At 52.4% G+C, this 19,883-nt stretch overlaps 1 long non-coding RNA gene across 1 annotated transcript; it reads left to right on the top strand.

The window, feature by feature from the left end:
- Positions 1 to 204: 204 nt before the first annotated feature.
- On the top strand, positions 205 to 12,971 carry LOC118909420 (uncharacterized). The gene is made up of 2 exons (XR_005023638.2): positions 205 to 1,716; positions 10,951 to 12,971. It is a non-coding gene; the product is annotated as an uncharacterized LOC118909420 (long non-coding RNA).
- Positions 12,972 to 19,883: the final 6,912 nt, after the last annotated feature.

A 19,883-nucleotide genomic window follows, 5' to 3' on the forward strand; every position in this document is an offset into this window, starting at 1 on the left:
ATATACTTGATATTAGTGTCCTTAATATAGTCATGTATACTATACACCAATAAAAAGTACAGAAAAGGAAAATAGAAAAATACACTCATTCATGGAAGCAAAATTTAATTTGTCATATTTCTATATTCATATTTAAGTGACTATAGAATAAAATCACCATGTGTGGATATCTTTTTCTCTCAGCTTTTTTCACCAGAACTTGCAAACCAGAGAAGGATGCAGAGACAAAACCTAAATCACACAGTCTCCTTCCCCATTTTACAGAGGAAACAAACTGAGGGGGCGGGGGCAGAAGTTCACAGTAAGTTAGTGGAAGAGCCAGGGCTAGGAGGCAGATCTCAGATACACCCCACCCCTCCCCTGGACAACCATTTGCCGGAAATGGCTGGCTAATGAGGGCATCCCCAGCCTCATGTTAACTGAGAAGAAAGGTCTGAGGCCAGGCAGCTCCTGCAGATTAGCAGGCTGGGAGTCAGTAAGGCTGGAAGTCAACCTATTTGTGGCCATTTTACTGATAAATTGGAGTCTCTACTTGGGTCTCAAAGAGAACTAAAGACAAAAGCCTGTGGTTTCAGGATGACACTCTGGTAACCTAAAAGGCTAAATCGCAAAGGGGTCTTAAGGGCTGGGATGAAAAGTAGAACTTTTAAGCTCTTCCTTTGACCTTGGCCAAGGTTGTTCCCTCTAGCCTCACTTGTCCTGTTCATTCAATGGGAGAATCTCACTTAAGGCCCAGGGAACAAAAGAAAGGAACAGGTAGAAGGGCACCCCTCAGCCTGGTGACCCTAGGCGGAGCTGAGCTTTAGACAGGCGGGGCCTTAGGAAGGGAGCGCAGAAAGTTGCCAGGTGGCTTGGCTGGCTGCGTTAAGCTAAAGATGGGTTGCAACAGGGCGGGGTGGGGCGGCGGACCGAGGACCTAGATTCGCTTTTCCGGGCTCTGCGTCCGCTAGGAGAATCGGTCGCCTGCAGCCAAGGGCCTGCACGCCTCCTCCTTTTCTCAGACTTCTCTGGCCTCGACCCCCCTTCTCACACTCCCAACGCCCAAGGACAACTTGCCACTCGCTTCAGACGACCGGGGCTTTTCTGTTTCCCAGACTCTGCTTTCTCCCCTACTTCTTTTGTCTACTTCTACATTTGGCGGTTTCTCGAGGAAGCGTTCCTCCATCTGCTTCTGCTTCTCTCTCGTCTGCTCTCTCTCACTCGCTCCCCTCCGCCCCCCCCAAACACCCACTCTTTCTCCCTCTCTCTGTCTCTCTTCTATCTGCCGGCCATCTCGGCGCCTTTTCTCCGGCTCTGGCCTTGCAAAATCGCGCAAGGCCCTCTCTGGGAACCGCGGCGCGGTGATCCGATGGCGTCCCAGGGCGGGGGCAGGTGAGATAGGCGGAGCCCTGCCCGGGCGGACGCGGAGGAAGGTGGCGTCCGCGCGAATCGGCCGCCCGGGCCCTGTCCTCCCCATCCACCCCCGGCTCGCCGGCGCCAGGGGCACAGAGGACGCATGAGTCCCTTTGCGCCCCTGGAGCTGTCGGCACCGCCGCCGCCCCAGACAGAGACCTTGGGCCAGGAGGCCTCACAGGGGCGGGGCGGGGGGCGGCGACCCGGAGCCGCCTAGCTCCTGGCCCTCGGCGCCGTCCCCTCGGTCTCCAGGCTCCGTCGCGCCCAAAGCCCCAGGTCCCTGCAGGCGATGCAGACGCGCGAAGGACAGCGCGGATCGGAGAGGTAGGTGAGACACTCCCCGCCCTTCCTCTAGCCGCTGGGGACCGCAACCACACAGGGCAGAGGGGCGTGAAAGACCCTTAGAGACTGACGCGGGCCGCCAGTTAACCTTGAGGTGTGGACGGATCCAGCCTCCCCAGTGGGCTCCGGGCTTCCCCGCAACGCCTTGGCCTCCCCGCTTGCTCCCTTCGAACTCTCCCTTTCCAAGCGAAGATGTGTAAGGGGGCAGGGGGTCGCCTCCCATCCTTACCCTGCAACTCTGGCTCCGCAGAGCCGGGTGCTGAGTGCCCGCAGCAGCCTCAGGCCCTCTCCGCCGGGTCTCCCCGCTCTCAACCCCGTATTCCAAGCAGATGTAGCCAGACAGACAGGGGGCAGGCTGCCTTGAGCGGCCTCGTGGGTGGGGGTTGCTTGGAAAGGGACAACGGTTATTCTTTCTGTATGGAAATTAGAAAGTGGCCTGGAACTCTAGGTCCAGATGGGAGCCCCAGGCCTCTAAGGTACAGAATCCGCTCTTTCAGCTACCTGGCAGGGATGCGGGAGAATGCTTGAGGAGTCTCTTGCTTCTGATCACCTTTCCCTGCCGCACAGGGGCCTGGGTTTCTTTGCCCTCCAGACTGTTCTGGGGTTCCGGTGGCCTCCTGCCTGGGAGAGCCTAATTCTGAAGCTAAGGGCTGCCTGGCGCCGCCATCTTACTTGAAACACACCCACAAAAAAGATGCATTTTTGTAGTGGGGCCTGATGATAATGGGAGGGGGACGAAAGCAGGCAAAGGATCTCAACCTGTATGAACTGACACCCGGGTCAATATTCTCCTTTGAAAAGGCATAAAGGGGAACGCATGGTGGATATTGTGGGGTCTCTTAGGAATTAGTAACCCTCAGGAGTCAGTGAGGAATCCTGTATCGGGGAAGCCGCACGGCTACCAGTATTTAAGCACCATGTAGATAGTATTTATAGAAATGTGCAAAAGGCACATGAAGTGATGAGCTCCCAATTGTGCTCAATAACAAATGTAGCAGGTGGGAAGTTCGTATTTTCACCTATATGCCCCACCTCTTCCAAAGTAGAGTGGCGCACAGTATATTTCATGTATTCTGCACATGCTAAACATGGAAACGTACGGCATAGAACTGTAATTTCCAGAATCAATGGAAGCACAAAGACCCATAATGGAGAGGATGTTTTCCCTCAGTGGAAATTTGCATTTCTCTGTATTTCCCTGAGCCTTGGAGGGAGTTCTGGGGCATTTTCTGATATGATCTTCCCTCTACATCCCCCTTTGGAGCTGCAATTCCTCCTTTACCCCCGGGTCTGGAGCACTCGGCTCCAAGTCTAGAGAGGCCTCTCCTCACTCCCGAGCCCAGAGGAGGTGAAGCCTCTTTCCACTCCCAGCCAAATCGCCCTGGGCTCTTCAGGAGGTGAGATGCCGCCCTCTGCCGTAGTTTAGAACTACCACCCCAACACGTACATACACGTGTACAGGCCCCAGAAGAAATGCAAGGAAAGTCTTTACTACCCTCCCGGCAAGGCACGGAGGGAGACCTCAGAGGCCATGAAGGAGAGCTCCACACTCCTCCACACTGAGATCCAGACCTCCGCCCCCAGCAGATGGTTGGCAGTTCTGCCTTCCCACCAACTCGGAAGGCACTGGCCCATGACTGGAGCTTCTTTTAGGCTGGGAACTTAGTCTCTGACCAATCCTCATACCAAATTCTCTTCCTGGCCTGATTAAAGCAAAATCAGATTTCAAATGCTGTTGGCCCCCGCTGGCAGGTGGGCTGTTCACCAGGTGGAGGTTAGATCATGGGACTGGTGGAGGTCCAGGTCCCTCTCCTACCTAGCTGCCCCATTGGCTCCAGAGCCCCTCTGGGAATAGGTGAAAGGAAAAAAATCCCTGAAAACACCCAGATTTGTAGACACCCAGACCATCCAGAAAGCAGTGGAGAAAATCTGCCTCCTTGGCTCACTGGCAGTCTTCCAGTCTTCAGTCTGGCAATGTGTGAATGGGTTCAGCTTGAGGTTTCAGACCTGGGGATCCAGAACTCAGAATTTAGGAAGCTTGACTGCAGGGTTTGGAGCCTTTCACTTCCTTTCCCCATGCACCCCACCCTCACCTTCTCCTCCCAGAGTTTCTTAGAAGGTGATAAGTGCTTTCTTATAGAACCACAAAATCCAACAACTTCAGAGAAGTTCAGACTCCTTGAATGTCAGACTCTAAGAAGTCCTGTTTGGGTTGATTTGAGGAGTTTGTGTCTGGAACACGCTGAGACCCACATAATGGTCGTTAATGTTGGTCTTCATTTTTTTCCGTCTAGTTGATACTTCAGTGCTTCCCAAGTCGACTGCCACCTGTCACAGCACCCAGGCACACACTCTTCCTCTCCCCATTTCTGTCGGTAAAGCAAAGGGCGAAAGCTACTTGAGCCTGAAAGTTGGATCCAAATCTCAATTCCTTCTTCCTGTGGAAGATGCTGGAATGGCCACCCCTTTGCCCACTTTCTGTCCATCCCCACCCCCTCAGCCCCAGCTATAGGAACACCAGACTTTACCTTGCAGGGATAATTAAGGACAAAGCACCGCTCCAGTACTGTCCTGTTGCACATCTTGGGGTGTCTCTTAGTTACCTCCTTCTTGCTCTCCCCTTTCAAGTACTCCAGGGCTGCTGTTCAAGGCTGAATCTCAGCTGGAGTGGAGGCAAGAAGGGCTTAGTGCGAAATAACCTGGATATTAATAATAAGAAAAATAACTATGAACTCTATAACCTCCACCATCAAAAAAATTTCTCCTTACAACTGTGGCCAAGGCCTCAGCACAGCCCTGATTCCCAAGGACTGGTCAGAATGCCCAAAACTGTTTTATGGGGAAAGAAGCCAATATCCAGAGACCTCATCCTTCCAAACAATAAAGAGACAGGGTCTACTTTCTACTCATTAAACCTCTTACCTCTTCCTCAGTCCGTTTTCTCCTTGGTCCCTGGGACCGGGCTCCTGGGCTCTAAGGTGAACCGGGGGGAATGAAGCTCCTTCTGAGAGCTGAGATGTCCCCTGCCTTGAGGCTCCTGACAGAGACCGTGTCATTGCAGGGGGACCAGGTCTCCGTGGGGATTGGGATGGTCGTTCCAGCATGGCGAGGGGTTGAGACCGCTGTGCCTCTTGGTCGCCGACTGCAGACCTGCTTGGGACTTCGCAGAACGTACCCACCCAAATCCTATCTGGAGTCCCCTTGAGCCGAAGGCTCCCGGCAGGGCGCCGCTGGGGACCAGCAAGCACCTCCAGGCTGGGCGCGGAGTGATCTCAGCAAGAGCCGCTGGTCGGCTCCAGGACTGCCTCCTCCCTAAAGGCAGGAGGAAGGGAAGGTCGCCTGGCAGCGAGGCGGCCGAGCGGAGCCGTACAGTTGCCGTCCGAAAGAGGGTCAGGGGCACCTTGAGACTCCACGTGCCTCCAGCCCCATCCGCTGACTGCCCGGCCGCAGGTTGGCGCCGCAGGGGTGGAATCTGGAAGTTTGGGAGGGCCCAGCTCCAGTCCCGGGCCTCCAGAGGCGGGAGCCTGGCAAAGGGATTATTAGAAAGGAGGCTTTCAAATCCGGCCCAGGCGTCCGGAAGCGACAATTAAGGGACGAAGGGAGGCTGCGGTTATACAGGTGCTCCCTCGGACGCCGCAACGCCAAGGGTCTGTGAACTCACAACCTCTTCTGTCTAATGGGAGGAGATGGGGCCCTCCGTCCAGCCATTGCCGCGGGGAGCAGCTGTAAACGCTGACCCAGCTCCTCACTCCAAGCGGCATCCGGGCGCCCTTTCCCAGTGAGCATCTTCTCCCCGCTGTCCTGCTCCGAGAGGAACTGGTCCTGGTCTCTGGGTCTCAGCGCCAGGCTACCCCTCACGAACAGTTCCTCGGCTCCCTCCAGGCCACCGGCACCAGTACCGCTTGCCCTGGATTTCTCCTCCCCGTTTGCGCCCTTCCTCCCCGCAATTAGCAAACGATTTAGCGCAACCCGCCTGGTCCCGGCGGAACGGCACCTCCATCCTCCAGAACCGGCTAATTAATCGGAGAGCCTTTAAGAGACGCAAGAGTTGTAAATGGGCAGTTTGGAAGGAGGGGGCGCTGGCGAGGTCATTAACCTCCCGGTAAAGATGGGAAATGGAGACGCGGCTGGCTGCCTCGGCGGCCCCTGTGGGTCCTTCTCAGCACGCGGGTTTGGGCTGTTCCACCTGCTCGCCGCGCTCCAGCTCCCATCTCCTGTCGGGCTGTTTCACTTCACTTTTTTGTCATTCTTCTCTCTGGCGGCGGCGGCCTTAGAGGGCCCCTTTCTTTGCGTCTGCTTCTGTCTACCTGTCCAGCCGTTTCTCGCGCCCTTTTCCGCGCCCAGCCCGGAGCCAAGAGAACTTTAAGGTCTTGGCGAGCAGCCCTGGCTGGCTGTCTCGGCTCCCCGGCTTTAAATGCAGTACCACAGGCCTGGCTGAAGCTGAAGGAGCTAGAGATCAGGAACTATTTCCCAGCCCCCGTTCCCCAAGAGCTGAAAGGAATTTGTGAAGGGAAAACAGATCCTGAAACTTTCGTTCTTTTTCGGTGTGGACCAACTCAGGACAAGGTGGCAAATGGCTGGGAAAGATCCAGGCCCCAGTGGAGGGGAGGCCCATATTCATTCTGATTAGAGATACAGAGACCTTGCATGTGCCTTCTGCTTGTGGGCAAGGGTGCAGAAGGTACGAACTAGTCATTGTGGGCCAGCTTTCAGTCCTGGAGTCCTCAGCACCTGCGAGCAGGGGTCTTGTTCTGGAGAAAACAAGATGACAGTATCTACCACCTTGTGGCATACACAGTCGTTTGTCCTCTCTTTTATCTTGTCAGAGATGCCCATGTCTATTTTGCTGTCTCCGTAAGCATCATGTTTGTGGCATGTGTATGTGAATGGTGGATGAAAGTTTCTTTACATTTTTGGGTGTCATTCATTGGTACTTTAAAGCCTGATGAAAGCTATTGATTCCCTCCTGCCCAGGGGGAAAAATGCACTTCTATAGTACTCACCAAATCCCACAATTTCAGAGGGTTTCAGACCCTTTGAACACCAGATTAAGAACTCCTATTTGTATTGATCAAAGAAGCTGATGTGTGGAAAATGCTGAGACCAAATATGGTCAGTGAATATAGGTCTTCAGTTTTTATCCTGTGGCTGATATCTTGGTGTTTGCTAGGTCAACCTTCATCTTTAAAAACACCCATGCAGGAGTATTCCTCTCTCCACTACTGGTAGGGTCTGGGTTTCCAATGGGAGTCGATCTTTCCTTCCTTCCCGGGATAGGGGGCTCCAGGAAGTGGGAAGAGATTTGCTGGGGAAAGCTGATCTTGGAGTGGTCAGGGGTGGGACCAGCTGCTGGAGGAAGTCAGGCTTGGGCAGCCTTCCCGGGAATAAAAAAAATACTGGAACTCCTGGGAAAGGAAGGTTATCTGGCAACAACCCCTTAGATAATGCTGTCTGTGAACCAAGCAAATAGTGATCTGGTAATAGAATGTTCTTTTGTGTCCCTTATTGTTCTACCTATTTAGTTTCCTCAGAGACCCCAACTTTTTGTGAAGCTCAAGGCTTAGCCAAGTTTAGAGGCTGGAACTCTGGGCTAAATGGGGAAGGATTTGCTCCCAAATTCTTTAAAAAATTTTTTTGTAATCATGTTAGTAGGAACCAAACAGCAGGTAGCCCTTGACAAGCCTGGGGGTTGAGCTTCCCCAGCCTCATGTATTGTGGCTTATTTGGACTTAACCCTTCTTCCACAGCCTAGTAATAACTTGCTGGCCTCTCCAGTCTCCTAAAGCTGGATCTCTCAGAGGAAAAATTAGTTTCTTTTGGGTCTGGGAAGTGAAAAACTTCATTCTAGGACTATGTTTAGACAAACTAAGGGGACTGGAAATTATCTGGTTTATTGCATCCTCCCCCTACACACATACAAACTCTAAACTTAATGCCTCCTGGCTGGTCCTCAATTACCTCCACATTCCAAACAAATGTGATGGGGCAGAAAAGATCCTAACCCATTCCTGGTTGCCCCTCTCTGAGCTGACATAACCACCATCTATCAGGCCCAGCAGTTCTGGGCTGTAACAAGCCAATGGTTGGCTAATAGTATTCAGACCCCTGCCTGAAAGGAAAAAACAAATAATTTTCTGCTTGGGACAACTTAAACTGAATAATTCTGGCTGTGAACACCTGACCCAAATGCTTTTAATCAGAGCAGAAGAAATATATGCCCATTTGTTCCGTACTTTACTAATTAAAAAAAGCTAATTGGTGTTCTTGGGAACTTCCGACTGAGGGTCAGGAGCCTCTAGTCATCTTTTCAGCCCTTCTGGCTCCTCTACCCTCCACCCTTCCCCCACAAGACCATCCCCACCGTGGAGTTGGCCTCTTTCTGACAGACAATGGGAGGGGGAAGTCATCAGACCATTTAGCTCCGCCCCTGCACCAGGACTTTGGCCCTGAAAAGGCAAGGCTGCCATTGGCCAGAAGTTCGTGCTCAGCAGGGCTGTCCCCCTTCCTCAGTCCCTAGACTAGTTTCTGGAGCAGAAACCTCTCGTTGGCTGCAAGTCAGCACTGCTAACTGGTAGGGCTCCGCTCCTACTGGGGCTCCAGAGCTCGGCCCAGTGCTAAGCACACAGTAGGTGCTCAGGTAAAGTTTGTCGAATGTGGAATGAAAGTTCCCACTAGGTAAAAATCTGTGGCTTGTTTGGGGGAGTTTCTGAGGCTGGAGCATGGAGTGCTCCAAGGCCTCTTGACTGCCCAGGAAATGAGCAAGACATGTTTTTTACCAAGCATCTCTCACATGTTCTGTTTTAATTCCAGCTTTCTGGACCTCCCCTCTTTCTTTTCTACCCATTCTGAGGCAGGATCTTGCTCACTCCAGCAAAAGGAAAAGGCTCACTGAGAAGCTGAATAAGAATATGCCACCACTCCCCAGACCTTTCCCGACCAGATCCAGATATTTCAGGCTAAAAGTAGTTTGAACCTGAAATGAGCCAGATAATTGCCACAATTCTGTTCCTTATTGAAGATGTAGTTATAGGCCAAGGGGTTCAAGGGGCCTCACTTTTATGGATATTGCTCTAAGTCAAAAGAATACATTATACACACACAGGCTGAGATGTACACCCTCCAACCTAGACTGGTTCTTTGAGAACAAAGCGGGCTTCTTCCTCCCCCTTTCCCTCCTCCTCCTTCACCTCTTCTCCTCCTTGTTATTAACAGTTACTACTTACTAAATGCTCCCTGTTCACCAGACCCTGTACTAAATCCTGGACACACTGTACCTTAATTAATCCTTACAACAACCCTAAGAGTTAAGACATCCAGATTTTGCAGATGCAGAAACTGAGTTACTTTTCTGAGCATGAAGCCTGTGTGTGTAATAATGTGATACTGGCGAATCTGAATGCTCTACTGGTATAATGGGGATGGAAAGAAAATTGACAATGAAAAGATCTTAAAGTTGTTGAAATATGTAATGTTTGAATAGAACGCAGATAGTTTTTCCTGCCCTAAAGTGAACAAAAAAGTGATGCAATTAACTGGCTCATTCCGAGCCCCAAATGCTTTCCCTTGAAATGAGTGGATAATGGGGCCGACAGTATGTTCCTAGTTGAATTTGCCTGATGTTGCTCCATTTTCCCCCCTAACTTTTGTGAATCGATTGGGCAATCACAGTCAGATGCACAGACGCCTCCCGGACGCACACGCACTCACACACACAAGAATGCTGACACACACAGACCCAAATATCCTGCCTCCAGAGTCTTTTATGACTCAGCCTCTGGAATGAAAATAGGGCTTGTAGTGGAATAATGTGCCTGAGGCCGGCTAGGGCGCAGCTGCTCCAGATGTGTGCTAGGTAATTAGGAGTCCGCAAGAGCCCCTGCCCTGCTGGGAATGGCGGGGCTCCAGGCCACAGACCTGGGCAGATGTCGCCCCCATGCTCTGCACCACAGTAGGTCCCTGCCCTTTGCTGCCCCGGCCTGGTGGTGGCCCTGCTCTTCTCCTTCCCTTCTTTTCCTACTGGGGATTCTCCAGGACCTCCTAAGAAATGTCTGGCAGTGGGCTCTGCAGTATAAAATGGGGTCTCTACTTTGGGGGAAGGGGAAAAGCAGTCCCAGTTTCTCCTATTCCTTGTGTCTCAGATTCTGGACATCTCTGAGCTCAGGCTCAGTGGGGCTGGGTCCTGAACCAGGCTTCTTTTCCCCTACCTCTACACTCCTATATCTGAATAGACCCCATTCAGGCCAAGGAAAGTGACCTGACTGCCTGCCCTGAACTTCCTTCTCTTTTGGGTTTGTGGGACAGGCCTGTCTCTGACACCTTCTCTTGGTTATCAGGGCCTCTTTTACAAGGTGTTCAAGCCTGACAACATCCCCCTCCAATATTGCTCATTTTCATCCAGGCCTTTGAGAACCTGAGGCACTTGCCCATGATAGGTCACACACAGCTAGGGAGGTGGCAAGTCCCTATCTGGTCATGTCCTGGGAGAGAGGCAGCAGGATTTGTCTGACTCCTGATCTTAGCTGATTTGCTCCTATATCACTTCCAATTCCCTTATATGCTCCTCCAACTCCTAAATCCAGAAAATGCTAAACTTCCAGCATAGACAACCCCTAATGTCTAACTTTCTGGAAATGAATTTTGCTTACAAGAAAGACACTTTTGGTGGGGTCATCATAATTTGGGGTAAAAACATTTCATTCAGAGCAGAGGACCTGTGGGCCCCTAGGGTGGAGTGGGGGTGGGGTGACAGTGGGGTGGCTAATAACAGTTTGAATGGTGTGGAAGCTGCCTGAGGCAAATCCTGATAAGAGGGGTGACTGCCAGTAGCTGCCATCACAATGTTTTTTTAAATAAAAATATAGCATGGTAAAGAGCGAAATGAAGGAGTTCTGGGCACCTCCAGCCAGCTCTGTTTCACCACTTATCACAGCCTCTCTGATCTTGGGTTAACCACTTAATTTCTTCAGGCCGCAGTCTTCTTTTGCCAGCTGCGTGTGTGTCTGTGTGTATGGCGGGGTGGCGGTAAAGACTCCGGCGCTGCCCTTGAGCTGGCTTCTGAAGAGATCAAAGGAGATCCGGGCTGTGGGAGGCTCCCTAGAGTTGGGGATTGGGATGGGGTTTGGGGTGGGGGTGGGGTGAAGAGCGGTTGGAGCCCTGAGTAGCCTCCATTCGTTTCTCAAACCTCACTCATTTTACCGTGTGTCTCTTGCTTGGCAGAGGGCGCCAAAGGCGACGCGCCGGCCGGCAACTCCAGTGCCAAGCCCAGTGAGTCTGCAAGAACCGGTCCCTTCACCGGGCGCGGGACGTAGAGCTGTGCGAGGATCTCGTTCAGCGCGGACTCAACGCCAGGGCGCCGCCTAGAGGTCGGCTGCAGCCTCAGCCTCACCCGCCTGCAACCAGAGCCGCTTCCCCAGCGGAGGCCAGAAAATGGGCGGGGGATTTCCAGCCTGGGTCTCAGGCGCCGTTTGTGGCACCTCTGACTTATCTGAGACTCCCTCCACACCCCTCAATAATGAACCCTAGGAAGTAAGACGAGCCAGGAAGGCAGAAACATTTATTCTCGAGACTCACTAAACGAAGGGGGTGTCATTGTTACCCTCTTTGAGGATCCTGTGTTCCGCATGTTGTCTATTCTGCCTCCTCTCACCACCCAAGTTGTCCAGCCCCCACCAACTATGCTAGAATTCTGCTTTAACTTCAAGGAGGGAAGGGAATAGGGAAAAGTTTTCCTAAATCTTACAGTATGGTCATCTGCATTTTCAATTTTCTGAATAATTTGGTGATCAACATACTTTGGGAATGTATTCAGAAAACGCTTGAGGGTGAAAAGAAACATTGCCTAAATGGCTTCTATTCACTAAGTGACCGTCAGCTCAAACAGGGTATGAGTGACATTCAGGAGGGTGCTTGTTGACACCAGCGCCCCTGTTGGTGGTTGTCTGTGCTAAGTATTTGGAAATTAACTCTTCTGGGGCCAGGTGACCTCAGAATAAGAAGGCTGGTTGGCATCTTTAGGAATGTGTTTGATGTGTCATTCAACCCCATGAAGATAGTTTAATTTTTAAAACTGGGCTTCATGGCCTGGGTTCTGGGGATAGGGTAGGTGGAAGAAAAACTTGTGTGTGCACGGTACATCATTATAAGCCTGTGCTTCCGGGTGATCCAGGGTCTAGGACTTTAAAACGGATTCAGTCCCCTTTCCTCAGCCCAGGAAGCAATGGAGAACCAGATCAGCAATGAGCAGGGAGCCAGCACACTGACCTGCCCCCATGGCAGGCCCCTAGAGTGGGGTAGGGGGCAGTAATAGCAGTCTTGAATGGTGTGGAAACTGCTGGCCCCCCCAGTCCTGCCCACCGCCCATTGCTAACAGCTCTCAGAAGCAAATCTTGATAGAAGGGGTGACTGCCAGTGGCTGCCATCACAGTATTTTTAATAAAAATATAGCACAACAAAGAGCAAAGTGAGGGAGTTAGGGCACATAATGAGAAGGGGAGCCAGAGCTACCCCCACCCCCCACCATGCAGAGCTTGGAATGAAATTGGGATGAAAACAAGCTACTTCCCGTCCTCTAGCTGTGAACGAAATCCCTCCTCATTCTTGGTAAAAAGAAGGGACAGAGGGCACTGCCCCCACTCTCCACTGGCTGGGGGCAGAGTGGTTCTGCTTGCAGCAGAGTTAGTCTTACAGAAAATTTGGAAACTGTAGACTAGCTAAGTATTTTCCCTGCACATTCCAATTTTTATCAATTTTTTAAAATCCCCAGCAGTGTTTAGGTGCCCTTTCTTGGGGGTGGGGGAGGAGGCATGGAGTTGGCATGGCATAGCACCGCACCTGTGTGTGTTTGTGAAAGGAGGGTGCTCTCAGTGCACCAATCCCCCACCTGGGTCTGCAGCTGGGCCTCAGTCCTGTCCCAGGCCCTGCCTGAACCTGAGCACATCTTAGCCCTCCAGGGCCTCTGTGACCTGAATTCTTGTGTGTGTGTGTGTGTGTGTGTGTAACTGAGCATGATTGAATTCCTTTGCTCTCCCCCCAGAAGTGCACCCAACCAGGCCCCTCCAGCAGACAGTGAGCAGGAATTTAATAACTTCACTCCCAGCTATCTGGAGCCCAAAACCAAAAGAGATTTTTCTTAGTTTTGGTTCACAATGGCCTAATAACAATTCCAAACCTGGATTCCAGAGTTTTGTGAAATCCAGTGGTCCAGAACAGAAAAAAAAATATATGGAGATGGTAGTGGAGGTCCGGGTAATTGTTGTTTTTATGTGATTTTGAGGCTTTTAAGGAACAGGAGAGGAGACGGTGGCAGAGCTCGAGACGCCAATTTAGACACTACTCAGCGCTGGCCAGAACTTCCACTGTGGCGAAGCCAGGCCCCTCAATTTCTCCTCTGGGAGCCCCTGCCCCGCTCAGCCCCCGTAGGTCTGCTGACCCCTCTCCCTTCCCGCAAGTACCTGGCTATAAAGGGGCGGGGCAGGGCAAAGGTCTGGCCGCTACGGATGAAAAAAAAAAAAAAACCCGCTTTCAGCGGAAAGATGCAAGACTGGAGGCCACAGGGCGTGGCTGGCGGAGCCGGGCTTTAGCAGGGAAGGACCAGGGCACCCAGCTCCGCTTTGGCCACGAGCTGGGAGCCGAGCCCTAGGCTGTGCGCGTAGCGCGGGAATTCAGCTTCGCCGGTGTCTTCCCGTCCTGGTCGTGGGCCGCCGGGCCGCCGCGCGGGCGGGTGCGCGAGAGCGACTCCTTCGGGAGAAGAGGCCCCGGCGGCGGGCTCCGCCGACGCAAAGCCCCGAGGGCCGAGGCTACTTCTCTCCACGCGGGCACAGTCTGCTCCCGCAAAAGGAAGGGCCGAGGCGGGTGCTTGCGTGGCTCGTAAATTTGTTCCCCCTTCCTTTTAACCCGGCCCCGGCCGTCTTTCTTTTCAGGACCGGAGGGGATGTAAACCATTTGAAGTTCATCAACACGGTGAAGTTTTATTGTATTCCCGGTCCCCAAGATTTATACCCGGGAGGGGAGCGGAGGCCGGGCAGGCTCCTTCGCTCCCTCGGACTTCCCCGCCGGACACGTGGCCACGCGGCGCTCGCCTACGGGGCGAGGGCGGGAGGGAGCCGGGCAGGACAGGGACGGGACCGCTTCTTCCGCAGCGCCCGCAGGGCCCGCGCCGTCCGACGGCCGCTCCCGCCCCGCGCCGCCGCTGCCGCCGCCGCCCAGGTAAGTCGGCTGCCGCGCGGCACCTGGGAGTGGCGGGTATCTGGCGGGGTAGAGGTGGCAGTCGGGGACATTAGTGGCCGGCTGGGAGCTGAGGCCCCAGACGGATGGTCCCGAAGGAAGAGGCAGCCTTGTTCTCTGCACCCCAGTCCGAGTCCTCATCCTCCCGGTTTCATTTGTGAATTCGGAATGGATTGTCTTGCCTGGGACAGCTCAGTCTTTGGGGCCCCGGCAATTTCAAGCAGGGTCACTTCACAGCGAATGCTCATTTCAATCCTCTGTCCCTTCCAGTCATTTTCTGTTTGCTCCTCCAGCTTCCAAATACTTCCTCCTGCTCAGCTGCTCCTTCCGCCTCTGCCACAGTCACTTGCTCAGTACTCCTCTCCACCTCTCGTCTCTATCCCAGTCGCAGAGCTGGTTTGGTGCAGAACTTGAAGATTGGGCCTCTCGGAGCTAGCCTGTGTGAACCAGGAATCTAGGCCCTAGACCCGTGGTGTGTGTAGACGCATCTTGATAACAGTTTGAAGCTGAAGAATCTTTTTCTCTGTGGAGACGTCCAGCAGCAGAGCCAGAGGCTGAGAGGGGTTGACCTGGGGCTGTGCCTTGGGTCGCCTGCAGCCAGGGCTCCTGGGAAAGAGCAAAAGTTCTGGAGTCTGAGCTGCCAGGACCAGCTCCAGGGTGGTTCTGCCTGGAGACGTCCTCAGGGTCTTTGGAAGCATTATTTACTGGCAACAGGGTTCTGTTGGGGAAGAAGTGAAGGAGAATGAAGTTAACTGGCCAGTTGTTTGGGCCCCAGAAATGGCTGCAAGGGCCTGCCCTCAGCAAGCCCTTGACCTGGAACTGCTGAGTGAATCAGGTAGTTTCATGTCGTTGGGCCTGGATTTCTGAACACAACGACATTAAACCACCCGGCTCACTGCAGTTACTGCTCCCTGCCTAGCTGGAGGAATGTGTCGTGGGTGCGTGGGAGGAGGAGTGAAGCAGAGCCAGGACTAGTGTATCACACTTGCAAAACGGTAAACAGGTTCTCCAGAGAACAGGTCTGGGAAGTTCTAAGCTGTCTTCCCACTTCTGTATTTTATTTTACTTTTTAGTGTGTGTTGGGAGGGAAAGGGGGAACAGGGAACATTCTGCTAAGGGTGGACCTTCAAGCTTCCTGCTTTGGGGTCTTGGGCTCCTGTCTAGTTTCAGGCTTTCCAAAAAATAGTCTTCCCAACTCAGCAAATGTTTGCTTTCAACAGAGACAGGGGGTCTTTGCGTTCTCTGTAAACCTTTGGAGGGGTCTCAACCTCAACAAGAATCTTGAAGAGGACTCAGTATGTCTGTTCTGAAAGGGAAACATCAGGACCCCTTGCAGTCTAGCCTACAGGCCCCCCAGTGGGGCAGAGCACAGTCCAAAAAATCCCAATCTCTCATCTGGCTCTTTCCTCACTAAGTGGCCAAGGCTTCCGCATGGACCCTTGGTCTGGCCTACGGGTTTACATAGGTCCTGAGTGTCACCTCCTGAGAGAGAGGCCTTCTGTGGAGGCTGTTGGGGAATCCAGGCTGATGGACAGTTAGTTCATTTCAGATTGACGGAGTGACAGGAGATGGAGCAGGGGGGTGGGCCGGGCAAAGCTGTGATACCCTCTTTGACCCCAGCCCTCTCCAGGCTGCTGGCTCTCTGCCCAGGAAAGGAGTAACTAGAAGTGGTGGCAGAGGGAGGGGGACGCCCAAAGCATAAGCTAACTTTTGTTCCCAACCCCCCCCCCCCCCCCCCCGCCCTTGAAGCATAGGAAATGTAGAAAGGGGCTGGGGAAAAAGGCCAACCGGATGGGGCTCTGGCGCCAGGCTGACTTGGAGGGCTAGGGGCATCTCTGAACAAGAGGCCTCTGCTAGGGTGGAGGGGCTCTTGGGAGACCCACCCCCAGCCCAGGGTGGACACAGCCTTCAACCCACTATCCTGGTGAGCAAAGGCCAACAACAATGTCCCTCCGCAGTCTCTTGTCCTCTGGCCTGGGTGACAGTGGTCTGCAGTGTCCCGCAGCCTTACCTTACATCTCCTTGGGCCTCTCACAAACCTGCTCAGCCACTTGGAGCGTAACTGCCTTCCATTCCTGGTGTCCTTTGGCCACCCCCTCCCAGGAACAGTGCTGTAAAAAGAAAAAAGGGGGATGTTAGCAAGGAGGAAATAAAGTCTTTGGAAAGCAGAGAGTTTTACAACAGCCCCAGATTTTATGGAAGCAATTCCGTAATAACCTTTTACCTGCTCAGCTCCTTTCCGCCCCGCCTGCCGCCCACCCCGTTTGGCCTCCTGGATGCCCCCTCCCAGTCAGCCACCCCTACCACCTTCCATCTCCCTAATGGCTGAAAGTTGGTCAGAAGATTCCTGAGGTCTACTTCGGCCACTGACCTCTCCGTCCTTCCTTTTACCTCTTACCTCTTGAGAAGGAGGTTTGGCAGAATATTTCGTTACTTTACAATTAAAATCCCCACTGAGAAGGTGTGGAGGTACTGAAGTTTGAACCAATGTGCGCAGATTCGATGTGATGTGTTTTAGAGGCTGTTTTGTATAAAGAGTGAAGCTTCTCAGGACCTTGATTCCCTACCCCCCAGCCCTGGAGTAAGTGTCCCCACATCTCATTTTTTCCCAGAGTGGGTCTGAAGCCTGATCCTGGGTCAAAAGAAATATATCCAGGTGCTTAGGGACATAGACTAGGGGACATTTCTAATTTCGTTGTAAACAGCTGTGCTTTTGTATGACCTCCAAAGTTACCTGAGGGCTTTCACATTCAACTCACCTCTGCCCACTGGTCAGATTCACACTTGTGCATAAGCTACGATGCCTTCATTCCAGTGCCCATGAATGCCATGAGATAAACCTCACACGATGCACACTGTCGTGCAGTTTTGGGTAAGATACATAGCAAAGGATTTCATGGTCCGACAAAAAAGTCACAAAACTTCATGACTTCCCCTGGGCCACATTAAGGCATTTCCTTCACCTTCCAGAGAACTATTTTTAAAGGAAGTTGTAAAAGAATTCAGATTTAAGTCACACGCTTTTGTTTGAGGATAAGATTCATATTTTGCTTGAATATCAAGTCAACACAAAGATTTTCAAGTGAAGCTTCTGAATCAGCTAATGTTTTATAGCCACAATTCAAGTACACGAACACTCAAGTTTCTGGCCTTTTCATAGATGTGTGATGGCTATAAAAATTTACACACAATCTTTTAGGTCATAGATCTTCTTATATGAGCAAAATCATAAACCCACATCACTCACAGGGGTTATACATGTATCCACATATACACCATTCGATCTTATATATAAATGCCCTAGCACATCCAGTATTAAAGTTGGGCAGATTTACTCGTTACATGTTCTATACACAGCATAGAGCACAGCACATTTGCACACTCCATAAATATTGATTTGAAATACACGTACAGGATACACGCATCTATTCAAATACAGCGTGCGTAAATTTCAGCTTAGCTTACAATTAAAAACAACCTTTTTCTCTTTACCCACGTACTGTTTTTCTTCTTTCTTGTTGCTTCTCTCTTTCATTTCCTTCCCTCCATCTAGATTTTCTTTCTCTTCTTATTGACAGGGACCCTTCCAAAGGCTGCCCCTGAAGCACGGGCACTCACCGGTGAGTCCTGGTCAGGGTCAGCCTCTGCTCTGCCCACCTTAGGCTCACTCTGGGCCCCAGTGTGGCCAGGGGCTGCAGCTTTTCTCTGCCTGTCCTTTCCCGAGCTACCAGCCACTGGCCCCAGCTGTGTTCATGTGCTGCTCCAGTGCAGGGAATGGCTAGAGGCTGTGAGGGAAGGCAGCGTTTTCCTTCTTTCTCTTTAGGATCGGGGTGGGGTGGAATGGGGGCAGTTTGCTCTTTCAGGACAAAGTAACTCCCACTCAAGCAATCCCTCTTTTAAGCATCTTTAGAAGCGGGTTCCAGGGGCCAGAATGCTGTTTGTCTCCCTCCTTCACGGTGCGCACCATTGTCTGGAAGAGAAAACAAGGTTCGGGGGTCCACAGGCCTGCAGAGGAACATCTGAAGAAGGGTCTCCCTCTCAGCCACCCCTTTAATAATTTGTCTGAGCTGGAATTGAGCTCCAGTTTGGGGTGGCAATGCTTTCTAGAAAGCCTGGCTGGGAGGAACTCATTGCTTGGTGCACCCACATCCCCACGTGCACGGATAATGAGCTGGGGGTGAAAACCCCAGGGCTTGGGTGCTGTATAATTCTCTTTCTTACAGTCACCTCTCCTAAGAAGACTGAGGCCTCTGAAACCTGTCATTTTTGAAATTGTTCCCACCCGTCAGCATTGTGAGCCAAGGCTAAACTCTGGTCTCAGAAGAGGCCTATCCCCTCATTACCAAAGCACCCAGTTGCCACAAGGGGTGATGGGCAACTCCCTAGATAGACATCAACCCACAAACCTGAACCCTGTCTGCCAGTACACTCCACCCTTGTAGGGCACAGGCCACGAGCCCAAATGTTCTTCTTTAACTTCTTCCCTAAACTGGTGGCCCTCTTGACTTCCCTCTTGTTGCAGAGAGACAGTGGCGAAGCCAGTGTTGGGAATCAGAACCCAGTGCGTGCAGCCTGGGTCTTAAGAACAGTCAAGCTGCTGTGACTTTTCCATAAATAAAATGTCCCTTCCCACAGGCCACATGTCCTTTTGGGCCCTAATTTATATACTACAGAAAGCCATATACTCAGCCCGCCATGCTTCACAACACCGTTATTTATGGCGGGAGAGGAGGGTTTTTTTTTATCCTGAAGAATATATTTATTACAGGTAAAGCCAACCGCAAACTCCATACGTCTGGCCAATCGAGAACAGGTGCTTTCCCTTAACTGTGATTCATTCACTCTGTGCCCAGCTTTCTTGTTGTGGAGTCCAGGGAGTGCCCTCCACTTTCCCAGGCGTCCAACAGCTACTTAGAAGAATTTGCATTGGATTTTTGTTTCCCCACTTGGGTCCCATGGAAAAAGCAGATCTTCATGCTGTTTGGTTCCGGATCTGCTGGGCTGCCGCCCTCAGAGAGCTGGGGCGGAAAAGGAGGGGCAGGCTGGGCGCCAGCATTGATCTTTAAAAAATCATTTTGAAATCGCCATAATGTGAAGAAATATGGCGCTTTGCCCTCGTATTTCACATAAAATGACATGAGATGGCTTCATTTGGAAAGAAAAGCGGGCGGGAGTGTGTCTGTGTGTGTGCGAAGGTGATCCGCTGCCTTCTGCACGGCAGAGGGGTACATGGCCAAAAGGATAAAACCTCAAATTAGAATGGCTCTGCTTTTGTTAAAGGACGGAGCTGGGGGCAGCTTGTCTTGGAAGGGTGCAGGGTCGGAGAATGCGGAGAAATCCACCCCAGCCTCTCCCAACCAAACCCGAGGAGAATCGGGTCTGGCCAGGGCCGTGCCTCCCTGAGCGCCTGAACCTCCAGGAGCGACCGCGCCCGGGGCAGGAGGTGGAGGAGGTACGGCTGGGAGACCAGCCAGGAAGCCAGCCGGTGGCCCTGGGGGAGTCCCAGCGCAGGGCCGCATAGCAGATACCAATAAAAAGGGCTATCTGGAGCTGCAGTGAGAGAGGCCGCAGGAGGGAAGGCGGTGGGTGGGCGGGAGGCTGATCCCGCGGGCTCTCTGTCAGCGCTGGTGCCCAGGACAGGCATTTGGAAATCTTTCAGAGCCGCAGTGCTGGGTGAGAGGAGCGGGACAGGCAGGAGAGGCAAAAACTCAGATCGGGGTCCTTCCTCACTGGATGGGAGGGGGGATAACACAGGACGCCTCCCCACACCTATGCTCTGCTGACCCATCAGGGAAGTTCCCTTAACACGGTCTCATTTTCAGGTCCCCCATCTAGCAATTTTAGGGGCCTGGGCTGTTTCTCAGTGGAGAAAGGAGAAATGAGTCTGTCGTCCCTCACACCCTCTCCCCGACACCCTGCCCCGGAAA

The sequence above is a fragment of the Manis pentadactyla genome, chromosome 4 (genome assembly GCF_030020395.1).
Source record: "Manis pentadactyla isolate mManPen7 chromosome 4, mManPen7.hap1, whole genome shotgun sequence".
NCBI classification, from domain to species: Eukaryota; Metazoa; Chordata; class Mammalia; order Pholidota; family Manidae; genus Manis; species Manis pentadactyla.